The sequence below is a fragment of the Eufriesea mexicana genome, unplaced genomic scaffold (genome assembly GCF_001483705.2).
Source record: "Eufriesea mexicana isolate 0111107269 unplaced genomic scaffold, ASM148370v2 scaffold113, whole genome shotgun sequence".
Lineage (NCBI taxonomy): Eukaryota > Metazoa > Arthropoda > Insecta > Hymenoptera > Apidae > Eufriesea > Eufriesea mexicana.
The window spans coordinates 443864-454854 of NW_016908278.1; positions in this window are offsets into that span (position 1 = coordinate 443864).

A 10991-nucleotide genomic window follows, 5' to 3' on the forward strand; every position below is an offset into this window, starting at 1 on the left:
GATCTTTAAATTAGATTGCATAAGAAAGTTGAAGAGAACTCGATGAAAGAATAGTGCATCAACAACTAGGCATCTAGTCTGTCTAATATTTAAACTTCGTTATCATCAAAGTAGCGCAAACATTTCCGCACGTTCAAAATAATACCAGAAATTCCGCCGAAATTCCTGCCAACTTCTATGCATCATCCATCTCTTGATAAATTCCTACGTCTCTCGCAAAGACTGTTTGTGAGGTAAACGGCTGCGATTGGAGAGAAAACGAGGTTGTTTAAATAGCTTAATAGGGTGTATTCGCTTGATAAAAGCGAGAAAACTGAGAGTTTGAAGCGATCTGGTTCAGCACGAGTGGAAACAGAGGGAATAGAGCGATCGTAGGGATCGTTTCGGATTTCCTGCTGCTCGTCCGTCGAGTCTCTGTAAGGTAATCTTCTTGTAAAAGCACAACTTCCTTGACCTCTTTCCTGCCCTCCTCCTTTTTTCTTTCCCCGTTTCGCGAAACAGAGGTTGTCCAATCGCGAAGTAGAAACGACTGCCGTCTGTGGAAAATATTTCCAAGATAAAGATCCCGATCGGGGAATGCCTAAGAGAACCTCGACATTCAAACGTTTCGCTTTGAAATCAGATTACAGGCATTTCGAACATCTTCCTGCCTGACAGAGCATGCCAATGGTCTCTCCCACGAGGACTTTGTTAATATCGCGCAACGAGTACGTATTCCACAGCAGAGCGAACCGTATTCCAACGGCACAGTCGTATCAGATGTCCCTATAATACCCGTCACGCGGCGACATTTTGTTCTCGCGAATGGCGCCCGTATAACGAAGCGTCGCGCAAAATGGCGGCGCCCGCTGCACGCGATGTTCTCCTGCCTACTGGGATCCTTGCACAGGGACGAGAAATCGGCGGAAAAATCGGCCGAACCCGTATATCCAGCGATTTTCGCGTATCAAGGAAACACTGGGATCGCGATACAGGAACAAACGAGGGGGAAAAAATCGCTGAAACCTTTAAACAGTCGTGGAAGAGAAATGGAAGAGGGTAGTAACGACTGGTTGCGTTGGAACGAAAAACGCTGCAGTGTAGCTGTGTTGCGGGAGCGTATCTTGAAAATGGCGGGTTTGAAAGGGGCGAAATTCGACGGTGAACCGCGACGAGCCGCGCTTTTCGAGGGTGCGCCTCGTAATTTCCCGTGCATCGATTTCGAGGCGGGACGCGGCGAATTATGCACGCGGCGGTGGCTCCAAAAGCGAAAAATCGCTGGAAACGCGTAAACCGCGTCCCATTCTCTTTTACTCGTTCCTGCTTGCTCTCTCTCCCTTTCGCGACCTCTCTCTGTACCCTGTTTTCCTCTTCTTTCCTTTTTTATTCCGTTTTTCGTCGATCTGTTTGGCCCGGGTTCAGAGGCTGGTAGCAAAAATTATCGTTGTTATCGGATCACTGCACACGATAACGGTCCGCCCCGCGCCGGAAATCGGTTTTTGCGCGACCAATTAGATGCGCAGCCGCGATAAGTCGCGACGGAAGCGCGCGCTGTAATTAGATTTTCGCGAAACGCTGATCCACCGCGATGTCCACCATTCGCGCAATAATTATTAGATATTGACGAGTCTGGTCAACGCATTGATTATTTTTATGCTTTTTTCCTTGCATTTTCCGATGTACTGTGTCACCTGTTTCGCGAAGATTCGATTCCTTAACTCCTTGAAACACATGCAACTCTTTTGCGTTAGTTTCCAATATATATCCATGGGAAACAATTATTTTCAAATTTTTCGCTTTGCAATAAAATTCTAGAATTCGCGTTAAAATACAAAGAAATATCTATGACTATAAACGTGTAATTAAACTAAAGACGTACAACCATAATCGAATAGTTTTGTAATGATCTTCCATTTTGAAAAATGTGAAATATGCGTGTGAAGCTTTTCTATTAAAGTCTCGTTATAATCACAATTTTTTGTGCATGACTGACGTAGTACCAATGGAAACGTTTTAAAATTTACTGAAATTACAGCAAAATTCGAGTATCAAAAATATTTCCTAGCAAATATCTTGGTAGTACGAAGTTTCGTTTTATAAAGTATATTACGATATTACATATGCTTGGCGAAGTCGGCAATCTTATACACGCATTATTGGATTTCATACTACCAGTAAAAATTCTCCTATAAAGTACGCAAGAAGAAATACGACGCGTGGTCCAACGAAGTAAAATATTTCAGGAGGAACGCGTTACAAATTATTTTCAATCCCACCGTTGTTTATGACATTTACGAGCCAATTATTTTCAATCTCACAAACGATGCCACCCAAAGAGGGCGAAACGAGGGAAAAATCCGCCCATCAATCCCCATCTTACTCCCCTATTTACAAATAAACCTCGACGAAGAGGAAACGATCTCCGAGCGCACAATAATCTTAAAACTGCCATTAACTCTTACTCACTCTGAACACCTTCCAAAGACCAAGTAGCCAAACCACCATTCGCCCCCGGAAATTCAAAGATCCGTATAAAAGACGTGAACTTACCTATAACAGAGCAAACAGAAAAATACATTACATAATTATACGCAAAAATAAATATAAGAACAAGAACAAAAAATATCAGAATTACAAAAGGTAACAAAATATGCCACCCATTCTAACATTACAACAGAACAAATAAAAAAATAAAAAATTAGGGTTATAACGGAAAACAAAGAGGAGGAACAGTAAAGGATGCTAGTACCTACTACCCCCTAACAAACGAAATAAAAGAAATTAGATTTTTTACAAGAGAAAAATAGTGGAACAAAGGACACATCCCGAACAGCGCAGCACAAAGAAAAGCGCGAGTTATCGCGAAGAAAACCGCGAGTACTCGCGCGAGTCCGGAAGCGAAGGGAAATTAAAGCCGCGAGAGGGTGGGCGCGTGTCGTCCCATAGATGTATATTATAAACGCGACGCATCGCGACGAAGCACGTCGCCGTCGGTCCGTGGTGCCCAGAGACTTTAATAAAAAACGCATTACACGCGTCAGGTGATTTTATCCGAGTTTCGTTTCGCCTTCGGTGTACGTAAGCCAGATTGTACACAAGAGAACGGGAGAAGCGAGCCGAGCGAGAGGGGTGGTTGGATATTGCGAGCACCGCGATACATAGAGGGTGTCCCCTTCAATTTCGCGTGTCTCCGGGACTAACAGATATCGTCCTGTAAATAGAGAACATCGTCGCGGCCGATATTTACTCGTGCACCGCCGCCATCTTTCAATTCGCGTTTCTCTCGCGCGCCCCCTGTCGCGGGCGTCTCGCGTCTCTGTCTCGATTACGGGACACGAGATGGCGCGTGGAATGGAGAAACGGGCCGTGAATAGACGTCGTAGGTCTGCGTTTATGGCGTGGGTCGACGTTGAGGCTCGGATGAATGGCAAATGATCGTCACTGGGTGGCGAAGCTTGGGTATCTCTGGGTCGAGAAGCCTGGATTTCGAGGGTGACGTATGGCCGACGGCACGGAGGCGTGGAACGTGCAACGAACACGATAGAGGTCGGTAAGTTGCTCCGATATTTCGACTTTTTGAAATTGCGCGTTTGTTTCGCGCAGTCTTGTCTCGTGTACTCCGGGCCGGGAGAAACTCGTGGGTGGTGCAGGGCGTGGAAAATAAATATTGCTGGATGGCAGGTGGGGTTGCGAGACAGTTTCGCGCGGAGATAGGAATAGGAATGAATATGTCGGAATGATTCTCCAGCGTACGCTTCGATGGAAATTTTCAATAACTCTTGCTTTCAGCTCCGTTCAACTAGTACCTTATGTACATACGGATCTTGGATGTGATACTGGGTGTCTTGTTTCAACTGAATATTTTAGAATAGATGTAACAGGAACATCCAACAATGACGGAATGTACGGGGAATATATTCGTGACTTGTATCAGTCAGTTGAATTAGCTGTCAGACTCTGTCTTATATTAAATATAATTTCTATACGATTCATACGACGTAACTTTTATATTGTACTGAAGGAAGGAAGAGCAGTTAATTGCGAGAAAAATTGGAATAGTTCTAGGAAACTTTGTCAGAAGTTCCTGTAAGCTCGTCTATGAGGTCATTCCAAGGTCATCGAGATCTTTCGCAGATCGATATGTACATATATCCGTGTTAACACTTTGCTATGCACTCTTTACATGGTACACTCAGGGTGCCACGATAAAATTTCCATTATTCTTACAACGCAATAATGAATTATCAAACAATATGGCAAAACAAAAATGGCGCAAATTATTAATAGCTTCTATTCAAAGAACCCATTCTAAAATTATATTAAAAATTAGAATTATATATAAATATAAAACTGAAAATAATATTAAACGAAATTTAAATAATTGTTTGACAATAATTTATATTTAATTTATAAAATCAATTTAAGTTTTTATAAATACAATAATAGTAATTACAAACTCTATTTACCTTGTTCAAGTATCAAAAAATTGGATAGAATAAAACAAGAATAAATATAAATTTAAAAAGCTAGTATCGCCGGATATTGGTGACCACCATGGTCCCCCTGAAGAGACAAGAGCCGGTCACGCTGGTGACCACCATGAAAGTCAACGTGTTAAATGTCCATATAAAATTTTTCTCGATTTCACAGTCTTCTTTGTGGAACACGGGTGAATGACGCGAAAATCGTAGAAAAAATTCAAGCCGGCAGGCGCAATTTTAACCACCGTGGAAGTTATAGACACGGATGATCCCGCGTCGAGTCAGCTTTCAATCTCGACGCTTTCGAGCCGCCGTTCGTGTGCGTGGTCGTGGAATAAAATACGCGGACGGCACGGTTCGATGCTCTTTCAGGCGACTTCTCGAAGAGTTTCGGCGACGTATCGAGTGGCGAGGAAAAGTAGCGGTGCTTCGCGTGTAACAGTTTCAGCAGGCGGAAACTTTCCGGGTCCCCGGGGTTCATCATATCGAAGTTCCGTGGTACGTGCAAGAAATACGTTTTTCACCCCCGGTTTTCGTCCACCGACGCCGCTGGTCCTCCCGGCGACTCTATTAAGGGGCTGTTCGTTACGAAACCATGAAGCGGGAGAAATCGCGCGACATCAAAGCGGAAGAAAAGTTCCCGAAGCGGTGGATTCAAATCGAAATCCACGCCGGGTTAATTTGCGCTCTCGGTTATTGCGCCTGAAAGGTTCCCGGCCTCCGTCGTCGTTGCCGCGGGAATTATTAAAGCCGGGGTCCGCTGTGTTGGTGATTCGAAGGGAAATAAACGTTTACCATCGCGGCGAGATGTTTAAGAGACCTGGGCATATTTCCGGGGCTGTTTTTAAAGGGGGAGGAACGGAAGTGGACGGAGCTCGAGTCGGGATCTTGCGAGCAATTTTTAGGGATCACGGCGCGCTGAAATTTTCACCACTTCTGGGCCACCGAAGTTTCTCGTCACCTGAGACTTCGTGGCTCGGAAGATTTTTTAAAAGTTCCCGACTCTCAGACGTATTTTAGGATCCACTTGCCTTCGGCAAGTTCGCACGCTTCCCTCACCTTCGACGATTTAACGATTCCAGGGATCTTTGAGTATCTTCGTGTTTATTGGGATCTATGAGAAATTGAAGAGCTGGGAAAATGTAGAGGTTCGTTGGTTTTTGAGTATCTCGCAAAATTCGCGAATCTGAAAAACTGATAGTAAAAGAATTTTAAGAATTAGGTTAAAAATTGTGGTTTCTTCTAGGTCTACGATATACCCGAGAGGAAGCAGTTTAATAATATTTAGTTAGACTGTACTGCGAATACAATCAGAAAATACATTAGGATCTATGAGAATTAGAAGAGCTGTAAAATTGTCGAGGTTCGTTGGTTTTTGAGTATCTCACAAAATTTGGGAGACTGGAGGACTGGTTGTAAAAGAATTTTAAGAATTGTGTTAAAAATTGTGGCCTCTTCTAGGTCTACGATATATCTGAGAGGAAACGGTTTAACCCTTATCAGGATCTAGCTTTTTATACGTGATCCTCACTAGGTTATAGCTAGTTTGGATAAATTTGTGAAAAATTTTCGTTTTGTCACCTTCCACGTGACGTACGACCACAGTGACCAAGTACTGTTGGGTTAATAATATTTAGTGAGACTGTACTGCAAATACAACCAGTAAATACATCCTGATAATTATTGTCAATATTGCTGTAATGAAAATAGATAGCTATGCATAGTCTACAGCTAGTATGTCTGAGTCACTATAATCGTTGTATACCTTTTCTGCAAATAGACAGTAAAATTAAAATATCTCCTAAACCTATGATTTATCAACATAAATAGGGTAATACTTTTTTGTAAGGAATATAAAGGAGCATTAGCCGATGTGACAAAAAAAATATGATTCCATTTAAAAAATTAATAATGACCTTCATATGTCCTTTATACGACCATCTACAAAGAAACTAATACTATCGGAATAAGCCTCTCTCAAAACCATTCATCTTCATCCGAAATACTTTTCGCTATATCTAGATGGCAATATGTGGTGACCCACCCTGTACAGCCATATGCAATATTTCATAAGATTTAGAGAATTTAAAAAATTGGAAAATTGCGGAGATTTGCGGGTCTCTAGGAAGCCAAGAATTTATCAAGATTTCTTATTTGAAAATTCAGGAGTCTTTGGAATTCCTCGTAAAAGAATTTCGAGGATTCGAAACTCCGCGAAAACCCGAAAATCTTCTAGCATTCCAGGCTCGCAGAACCCTCGAAGAATCCCAAGAAGCTGAAACGGCCGAGGAATCCAGGTAGCCTAGCTCAGGATAGCAGCTCAAAAATCGTCGAAGCCGCGGAGACTTCGAAATCTGTAAGATTCGTAAGACTGGTCGGATCTCGAGAGTCGTAAAATTCTCATCACCGGAAAATCCCCGAAATCGTCGCGAACACCCTCTCCCAATCTCCCCGAAACAATCCCAGCCCTGCGGCACCCAGGGAAGCGCGGTAGAGGCAGAGGCAGAGGCAGAGGCAGAATCCAAGCATCAGGCCATCGCACCCCGGCAACCGCAAGCGAAATCTCCGCGAGCACTCCGCGTAAGAGAACCACCACTCGACCGTAACCTCGTTTTCCATCATTTTCCCCACGGTTATTCCGCCACGGTCGGCCAAGGAGTCAGCGAGATACACACTGCCATTCGGCCTACAAATTGAGGCGAACAAAGAAGCTTCGGGGACGCGAATAACCAGCGGAGCAGCAGACGACTTCGGTAATATACGATATTCCTTGACACCAGCCCCGGGATATTAAATAAAGAATCCCCAGCAGTCTCGCGGGAAGCCCCGGGGCACCGTTTCGCCCATTACCGATCATCCCTTCGCGTATTCCTCCGGAGACGAGACGCGTATCTGCCGATATTATGGCCCTATTCATGCCAACTTACCGAATATCCTAACAATGTATTACGCGAGTCGATGCCATTCCAAGCGCCGTCGTTTCCGTGCCCTGTCCCGTCTCTCTATTATGGATCGGCTCTTTATCTACTCCGGGGGCGGGGTTATTGCGATTTTAATTATGTTTGAGGAGATGGAGGAGACGGTGAAAAATTTAGATTCGACGATGACGAGAGTCCGCTGGAATTCGCTGATTCCGGAGTTATGAGGTTTCGGGTGTTGAGTTAGGGTGGGTGAGGGTGCAGGGTGCGAGGTTTGAGTGGGTGCTGAAGTTGAGATTTAATAATTTGGGTTTGATTCAGTTCGTTCGATAAGTCTTACTTTGGATATTGGGTCTGTGATTTTGGGGTCTGGGTGTTTGATAAACTGTGGAGGATGTTGGTCCTTTAGATCTTACAAAACAATCGATTTTCAAATATTGCGATGATATATGAGAGGAAATTATTGATTAGAACCTCGAGGAAGATTAAACTATAGTGATATTTGAGGAAGGAAAGCATGTTGAACTAACTGTTCAGTCATTTAGTCTGACAAACATATATCATCTCAAACTCTTAAACATGGACAAACTATAAAGACACAATATGTACATCAGACTATAGTCATATTTGTCAACTGATTAGTCATTTAGTCTGCTTCTTGCAAACATCTGCAAGGACTTCTGTCTATGATACCCTACTATTGCAAACTCTCAAACCTGGACCAACCATAAAGACACAATATGTACACCAGACTATAGTGATATTTGTCAACTGACTAGTCACTTAGTCTAGCAGAAGTCCTTGCAGATGTTTGACAGACTAAATATTTAATCAGTTGACAAATATCATTCTAGTTTAATGTAGATAATGTGACTCTGGGTTGGTCCATGTTTGAAAGTTTGAATGCAAACATCTGCAAGGACTTCTATTTATGATATCCTACCATTTCAAACTCTCAAACAAGAATCAGCCATAAAGACACATTATATACATCAGACTATAGTGATATTTGTCAACTGGTTAGTTATTTAATTTGCTGCTTGCAAACATCTGTAAGGACTTTTGTCTATAATACCCTACCATCTCAAACTCTCAAACATGGACCATTTGTAAAGACACAATATGTACATTAGACTATTAGCTCAAGTGATTAGTCATTCAGGCTGTCAAACGTCTGCAAAGACTTCTGTTTATGATATCCTACCACCTCAAACTCTCAAACATGAACCATTTATAAAGACACATTATACACACTCTTCTGTCCCTATATACTCTCTGTAGTGCATTTCCTTCACGGGAATATAGGAAAAGTTTTCCACGAAAACTGCTGCTCTTAGCTGGCAACAATCAACAATCGCCGTGAAACCTAGCCCAACAGCGTGCAACCCACTCCGAGCTCGTCACGCCGACGGCACACACCCGCACCCCGAAGTGTTTCTTTATCCCGAAGCGTTGGCAGTGTATTATTAGCAAACACCATCCAGTCAGCCGGCACAATGAGTCCCTAAACTGTTTCGTGACTGTCAAAGAAGTGGACCGGCTGTTTTCTTTCAATTACCGTCAGCAGTCTAATAGAGGCGCTGAGAATCTCGGGCTTGCTTTCAGTCTAAACAGCCGAGCCCGACGATTTCGCCGCGTCTTATCGTTACTCTTCTTTCCCCGGGACCGGAACCGAACAATTCGCGGGACGGTGGGCTTGGGAGGTGGCGGGACAACAACAGACGTGGAACAGACAGAGCAACGAGGACAATGCTCGGCTACGGCGAAATTGCTCGAGATCTTGAATGCCAGCTCCCTGAGTTAACGTCGAAAAGCTTCTGAGTGACTTGCTCGGGGTTTAATCACCGGCAGAAACTTCGCTAATGGCGGCTGCAAAGTGCTCGCGAACGAACCCGATGCCTAGCTACCGCCCTCTGTCGCCTCTTTGTCGCCGAAAACTTCCACAAACGCGTGCACGCGTTTACATTCCGCCGTTAAAAAGGGGGGAACGTTCGTCGAGGATCCAGCGTGCCGCGGCTTGATAAGCGGACATACACGGAAGACGCAACCGGAACCATAGGATTCTGAGGACTTAAGACTCGTTCCAAGTTCTTCGAAGGCGAGTCTAGGTGTACCACGTTGGTACTTGCATAGACGCGTTTATTTTATTGGCAAGGTGACGAGTGTTTCGGTAGCTGGCCTTATCTAGCGATAGACTAGCTGTTTGCACATTCGAGATTTGCTTGGGAAAACATCCGTTTTGGATTAGGCGAATTTTTGAGCATTTTCGCGGGTTTGGTGTATCGTTATCTATCCCCGGATAGAATTTTAGAATTTTAGTTCAGTCGGTCTAGAGGATTCTGACTGGGACGGTCTTGTTGGTCTAACGAGAAGCCTTTTGACGCTTGGTTGGTAAAGACCAACGTCTTGAGACTTGACTCGGATTTTGTTAAACTTCTGGTTTAAATTATACCCGTGGTTCGCGTGTTGCTAACTATCCTCAAAGAGAGATTTTAGTTACACCGTTTCAGAGAGTTTTTAATTAACACAGTTTTATTGGCCAGGTAGCGTGTCTTTCCGAGGCTGATCCTGGTAGACTTGGGTGTTGTTGCGAAGAGAAGGGCAAGTTAAAGAGAATTCTAATTAACACGGTTTCACAGCGGCGATAATATTGCGCGAAGGAAAGAAGGATATTCTGAAAGTTGCAAGTCCGGAGGAACAGGCTGACGTACCGCGTAGTTTCGTTTTAAAAATCGTAACAGAAGAAACTTCGGACCTAAGAACTCGACAGATGTACCCTCTAACGACGTAAGAATCTCGGGAAATTTATTCCGGAACTCTGGTAGACTACGAATCTCAGAGTTTAGCTAATTAAACGCGCAGCCCTTTTAACCTATCCACTTTGTTACCAGAACCTCGCGTGTTCCAAAGCTGGCGGATTTAGGATTCGTCAAACAGGCAGGAAAACACTTTGAAACACGCGTAGACCTGGCTAACAGTAGCTGCACATCTTAACATGTCCACCATCTCGACAGGCTGACGTGCCTCCCGGAAGCCGAGGACCTCCAGGGCGTTGAATTTGTTAAACTCTTTGAAGCGTGCGCTGCATTAACATCAACTACGCGTTTCGAATCCCGTGCATCCCGTCGCGAGACGACGTCCTATAAAAGTCCAGCCGTCGCGTGTAGGATTTATTAAACGCGGAACCCTTTGAGCAGCAATTCGGTAGCCATCGCTCGTTTCTGTCTCGTCATCGTTGTCACCAAAGCGATATTACCCTTGGAAATCCGGTGTACGTCTTCTCGCGCGAGACTGCCAACTATAAAGTACGCTTTAGCTACAGGTGGCGCGCGCTTCGAGCCGGCCACTTTGTAACTAAAATGGCGGAGGCGAGGCGAAACTTCAAAGTCTCCAGGGCTCTCGCATTTGTCGCGTGCACGATTCTATTTACAAATTTCTATTTCGACTCCGTCCACTTCGTTGTCGGCCAGCGACATTATCCGGGAAGGAGGACAATTTACGGAGTTTCTCATTTACAACGCGGAGGAATTTCTCTGGTTGGAAACCGACGCACGTTTTCAGCTGTCCACCGTGTCAGAGAGGCAGCAGAGGTGTGCGTTCGGCTCTTCCAGAG